The 6,368-nt window shown below is 43.6% G+C and overlaps 1 long non-coding RNA gene across 1 annotated transcript; it reads right to left on the bottom strand.

Annotated features, from left to right (window-relative positions):
- Positions 1-918: 918 nt before the first annotated feature.
- Positions 919-2,530, bottom strand: LOC132539816 (uncharacterized). Its single transcript, XR_009551105.1, has 2 exons — positions 2,330-2,530; positions 919-1,342 (listed from the first exon to the last, which is right to left on the bottom strand). It is a non-coding gene; the product is annotated as an uncharacterized LOC132539816 (long non-coding RNA).
- Positions 2,531-6,368: the final 3,838 nt, after the last annotated feature.

Raw genomic sequence — 6,368 nt, 5'->3', positions numbered from 1 at the left:
ATCTCTAGTACTGCTGTGAACAGTAACAGGGGAATACTCTGAGTGGAGAGGGGTTTGAGTTGTGATGCCTGTCCCTTTCTTTCTTCTCCACTGTCTATCACTACCTTTTTATTGTCTCTCTAAGACACAGAATGCAAAAGATAAATATTTATATTAATAAAATCCACAAACCTAAGTTTCTACTCGGCCATAAATGTTAAGGGTATTGAGTGTGTGGTAATGATGGTTTTCTAAGTATCTTAGGAAAAGAGATGAATTATTAATAGAGTCTTAAAACCCAGCTAGCTATTGTCAAAGGAAAAGAAAGTTCTAGCTCTTATCTCATTTTATATAAGAAAAAATAGTGCTGAAGCATCCAATATTAAAATGTAAAGAAATTCAACCAAAGAGTAAAAAAAAAATGATGAGACATTTGTAATCTTGATTATATAATTGAATCTTAGATATACAATCCAAACTCTCATAATGAAAATCAGAAAGTACTTTTAAAAAATGAATGGCTTTTAACATCAAAATGTTTTATAGTTTCTGTGCAGAAAAAAATTACCATAAATGAGGCCATGATAGTCTGTGAGAAAACTATACTCTTCACTTTTTCTGATCCATCTATCATAATAGTCTTCACAAGGTCAATTATGGAATAAAAAATGAACAGGCATTGAGAAGTAAGAATAGAAAGGGGACCTGAGTTCTACTACAGATCTGTCTTCCTGTCCCCTTCAGAAATATTTTGACTACATCTTGAATTAAAATATACTCGAAACTATCAACAACAAATAACCTAATTTTTAACTTTAACTGTGAAATAAAGCCATTTAATTTAATAATAGTAGTAATAATAATAAAAGGTGAAACTGCAGAATAGAAACTGGGAATAGACACAAAGGAATACTACATCACAGAATTGCAAACAACAAATAAACATCGTTTGTCTTTTATTACAGACAAGGCTGAAAATTACAGAAATGCGTTGCCTAGAGATTTTCAAGTATTTTAAAAATTGACAAAATCCAGCACAGACAAAAATAGCACGAGCACAGTCTCCAGTGGTGTGCAAAGCTCAACCCAATTTTTCCATGTTGTTGAATAGCCAGTCTACCGCAGATGACCCGAGGTCCTCCAAACACTCACATCTCCCAAAGGCAAAGAGATTCCGAAAGAGGGAAAGGACAGAGATCCCAGTGTCTTTCGTATGCAGAAAGCCCATATTCCGAAGCAGCACAACTGCTTCACGACTTGTAAACAGCACTGATTTCCATCCTTTCTTCCCGACTTATAAGTGGTGTACTTGAGTCTAGAAGAACATTCTACGCACCACACAGCTGTTTAGTTCCTGTGTCCCCTCTTGGCTATCCAATTTCTTTCTTTTTTTTTTTTTATTTAAGAAAGGATTAATTAACAAAACCATAGGGTAGGAGGGGTACAACTCCACACAATTCCCACCACCCAATCTCCATACCCCACCCCCTCCCCTGATAGCTTTCCCATTCTCTATCCCTCTGGGAGCATGGACCCAGGGTCACTGTGGGTTGCAGAAGGTAGAAGGTCTGGCTTCTGTAATTGCTTCCCCACTGAACATGGTCATTGACTGGTCGGTCCATACTCCCAGTGTGCCTCTCTCTTTCCCTAGTAGGGTGGGTCTCTGGGGAAGCGGAGCTCCAGGACACATTGGTGGGGTCTTCAATCCAGGGAAGCCTGGCCAGCATCCTGATGGCATCTGGAACCTGGTGGCTGAAAAGAGAGTTAACATATGAAGCCAAACAAATTGTTGAGCAATCATGGACCCAAAGCTTGGAATAGTGGAGAGGAAGTGTTAGGGGGTTACTCACTGCAAACTCTAGTGTACTTCTGCTTTCAGGTATATATTTTGCAGTAGTTTATGGATACGTGTGAACATATGCTCTCTCTCACAGAAACTGGTGTATATCTAGGTTTTGGGACTTTGCTAGAAAGTGAATCACCTGAGATGGAATTAGAGTATTCTATGAAAGGAAAGGTCTCACCCGAGTAATGAAGCTGAAAGGTTGTCATTCCACACGTGAAGTCTCTGGACACAGTCTGAAGTGAAGCATGTTGAGGTGGCAATCGTTGCGTTGGTTAGGTTGTGATCGGCGGATGCAATATAATTTGATATGGATTGGGAGAGGCATACGGGAAAGTGGGCCCTATCCAAGGGTTCCAGGACTGGGGGAAATAGGGGCTCTATAGTGGAGATGTGAGGTTCCTGCTGTCTTAGGGTTCAAAAAGACAATCGATAGTTAATGTTATCATCACATTATTTGGTAATTGGGTTAACTTTGAAAAGTCCTTTTGTTAGGGTTTGCTGTACAGTACGGCTATCCAATTTCTAAGACTTTTCTTTTTTAATCTTGACCGGGATTGCCGTATAACAGTCACAAGAAAGTGAAATAACATTGTGAACGTCTGTCTTTATTCATTTCCACAAAGTAAAGGGAGCAAGCGGGAAGGACTCCGCGCCACTGCGGGTGGGAATGCAGACTGGTGTAGTTCCTTTGGAAGACTGCATGGAGAGTCCTTGAACAGATAAAAATATAATTATCTTATAAGCAGCAATATCACTCTTAGCACTTATCCAAATGATAGGGAAACACTTATTCAAAGGGACACATGCCTTCCTGTGTTCATAGCTGCTTTATTCACAACAGCCAGAGAGCAAACGCAGCCTAAATGCCCACTGACAAATCAAATTACGAGATAAAGAGACTAAGAGAATCTCCACAGAGTACTACTCTGCCATCCAAAAAGATGAGATTGTGTCCTTTGGGACAAAATGGATGGAAGTGGAGGTGAAAGAAATGAAAAGATGAAAGACAACTGCCAGCTGGTTTCACTCCTATGTGGAGTCAAGAGACACACATGAAGTTGGAAAAACAAATAGACAGAAGCCAGCAAATGGTCTTCGAGCCTTGCAAATTCTGGTGTCTCTTTGGCAGGTGTGACGGTGGGGACACAGAACTGTGGTGGTGGGTGTGGTGTGGATTCTGCCATCTTACAATTTTCTAACTCACTATTCATCACAAATAAAACGTGGAAAAATACATTTCCATGAAGCAGAAAGACGCGTATAACCATGCTCAGGTTAAAGAGTGTCCTGAAGCCTCTCCTCCCCAGAGCCCTGCCCCACTAGGGAAAGATAGAGACGGGCTGGGGGTGTGGATCCACCTGTCAACACCATGTCCAGCGGAGAAGCAATGACATGCCACCTCAGCATGCTTCACTTCAGACTGTGTCCAGAGACGTCAGGCATGGAATGCCAACACTTCAGCCTCATCACTTGGGTGAGACCTTTCCTTTAAAAGGATTCTTTAATTCCATTCCAGGTGATTCACTTCCTAACAAAGTCCCAAAGCCTAAATATAGGCCAGGTCCCATAAGATAGAGTATATGTTCACATGTATTCATACACTAGGGCAAAATATATACCTGACAGCAAAAGTACACAGTAGTCTGCAGTGAGTCAGTATCAAGTTCCTAATGAAATAGTGTCTACTTAGACTTAGATACCCTCCTCACCTACTTCCTATTACAGTTCTCTCACCCACTGCAAAGCTAACCTCATCAAAGCAAGGACTGCAAAAGCTGAATAAGAGCAAGAGACTGGCAGACTTTAAGGATGACTCTTTAGTCACTATCAGGCCACTCCACCAGCTGGGGCCCTAATTGGGGGAGTCCTGAGATTCTCAAGCAGATATGATGAGCCTAGACCTTGAATAAATCCCTCTCTCCATTGTTACCAGTCATCTCTATCAGGAACAACAAAATAGACCCCTTTGTGGGCCCCCATAGGACCTTGCCCTCAACTTGGATCAACAATGGTAGAGAATGATCCATCTTCTGAAGGGAGGCTGGACAACATATTCTATGCTGCACCTGAGGAAGATGGGTCCTGATATTGGGGCAGCTTGGAATATTCCTACTGATGACCACGGAATGTGAGCTCAGATCTACAGGGATGCAGAGGTCACACAGGCTCCTAAGCTGAACATGGGCCCCAGATCACATCAAATCGATGGGGTTTACAGTGAACAATATTTATACACCTTTCCCATATTAGGGAGCTACTCTCTTCCCTGACCCAGCTTTCTGGTCCTTTTTCCAGCCATGACATGTCTCCCCAGACAATAACTTGGATCCACCTGCATATCAGATGTCAGGCTCAGAAAAGAGAGAGAGAGAGAGAGAGAGAGAGAGAGAGAAACTAGTATAGCCACAGGCCCTTTGGAATAGAACTGAAATATGCCTACTAACTATCTACAAAATGGAGACACCCCCTCCAACTCTTCATCTGCACTACTCCAGTCTTTAGGTTCATGATTAGTCAACAACTTGTTTGGCTTTATATGTTAACTCTCTTTTCAGCCCCCAGGTTCCAGATGCTACCATGACGCCAACCAGACAGACGACCCCACCAATGTGTCCTGGAGCTCCGCTTCCCCCGAGCCCTGCCCCACTAGGGAAAGAGAGAGACAGGCTGGGAGTATGGATCCACCTGTCAACATCCATGTTCAGCGGGGAAGCAATGACAGAAGCCAGACCTTCCACCTTCTGCATCCCACAATGACCCTGGGTCCATGCTCCCAGAGGGATAAAGAACAGGAAAGCTGTCAGGGGAGGGGAGGGGGATACAGAGTTCTGGTGGTGGGGATTTTATGGAATTGTATCCCTTTTACCCTATGGTTTTGTCAGTGTTTCCTTTTTATAAATAAAATAAATAAATACTTTTTAAAATGTAAAAATAATAATTACAGAAAGAAAGCAAAACTTTGAGTGCTGTTAATGGGGACGGGGGATGCTGAAACCACTGTGCAGTATGACGTGAAAGTTCCTTATAATTCTTGAAAACAGAAGAAGCAGTGAATACAGTTTAACAGTTGACATTGCCATTTGCAAAGACCCACTGAAGTGGTTAGGCTGGTCCTAGGCAAGTCCCCTCTAAGACAATGAAAAGCCTTGCTTTTTTTTTCTGACTACACTTCTCTTTTTTAAAAAAATTATTAGTGATTTAATAATGATGAACAAGACTGTAAGATAATAGGGGTACAGTCCCACACAGTTCCCACCACCAGAGTTCCTGTCTCATCCCCTCCATTGGAAGCTTCCCTGTTCTTTATCCCTCTGGGAGTCTGGACCCAAATTCTCTATGGGGAGCAGAAGGTGGGAGTTCTGGCTTCTGTCATTGCTTCTCCGCTGGACATGGGTGTTGGCAGGTGGATCCACACCCCCAGCCTGTGTCTGTCTGTCCCTAGTGGGGCAGGGATCTGGGGAGGGGAGGTTTCAGGACACATGGGTGAGGGCGTCTGTCCAGGGAGGTCAGGGTGGCGACATGGCAGCATCTGCAGCTTGGTGGCTGAAAGTCGTAAGTTATGAAGCAGGGGGAAATGATTAACAAGTAGGAACCCAAAGGTAGGAATAGAGCAGATGAAATTAGGGGTCTTTGTGTGGGAAGAAGCTAGGAAGTTATTTTCCCAACTTGATACCCTTGCACAAATGCCAAGGTAACCTACAGACAGACCCAGAGAGAGGTCTTCTTAAGGCTCACAATGCACTCACCGTACTTTCTTCTTTGTGGTGAAACTTCAGTGATTTTCATTCCCCTCTCTATTTTGTTCTTTTTTATTTGAATTTTAAATAATGGAATCTTAGTTTCTCAGGGCTACTACAAAAAATGTGGAGTACTGAGTGTCTTGAAACAATGGACTTTTATCTCTCTGGGTTCTGGACATTTAGTGTCTTAAAGGAAGGTCTCGGGAAGGGGCTCCACCCAGTCACGTGGCGGGTAGAGCCTCCCAGTGCCTCTGGTCCTTGATGTTTCTTTGCGTTCCTCTGATCTGCTCTCATTAAATATTAAAAGAAGCCCAAGGTAGTGGAACAGGACCAGAAAACAATTCAGTGATGAGACAGGCGAGGAAAGAAAGCTGCTATATAATTGTTTTCATTTTAAATCCAAAAGGTCCGGGGGCAGATCCACTTCTAGCCTTCTGAGACTTCTCCAGACTGCTCTCTCTGAAGTCCAGAAAGAGAAGGAGGCAGATGGGCTGATCTCACTCAGGGACAGAAGTGGAGAAATCAGAACAGAAGGGGAAACACCAAGCAGAACCTGGACTGGGTTTGGTGTCTTGCCCCAAAGCAAAGGACTCTGGGGGGGAGGGGGCTTTCAGGTCCTGGCGCTGATGGAGGAGGAGGCCTTGGGCTGGGGGGGGGGGGTGTTTGCAGAAACTGAGACCTGTCACACATGGACCCACAGCTGTATTGACTGCCAACTGTAGACCTTTGTCTCCCCCTCAATAAAAAAAAAATAGGAGGGGTCCTCGAGTGAGCCGCCCACACTGGGCAGACAGCAGGGCACT

Source organism: Erinaceus europaeus, chromosome 8 (assembly GCF_950295315.1).
Source record: "Erinaceus europaeus chromosome 8, mEriEur2.1, whole genome shotgun sequence".
Classification (NCBI taxonomy): Eukaryota; Metazoa; Chordata; class Mammalia; order Eulipotyphla; family Erinaceidae; genus Erinaceus; species Erinaceus europaeus.
Note: the sequence above shows the minus strand (reverse complement) of the source record. Positions and strands in the feature narration are given on the sequence as shown.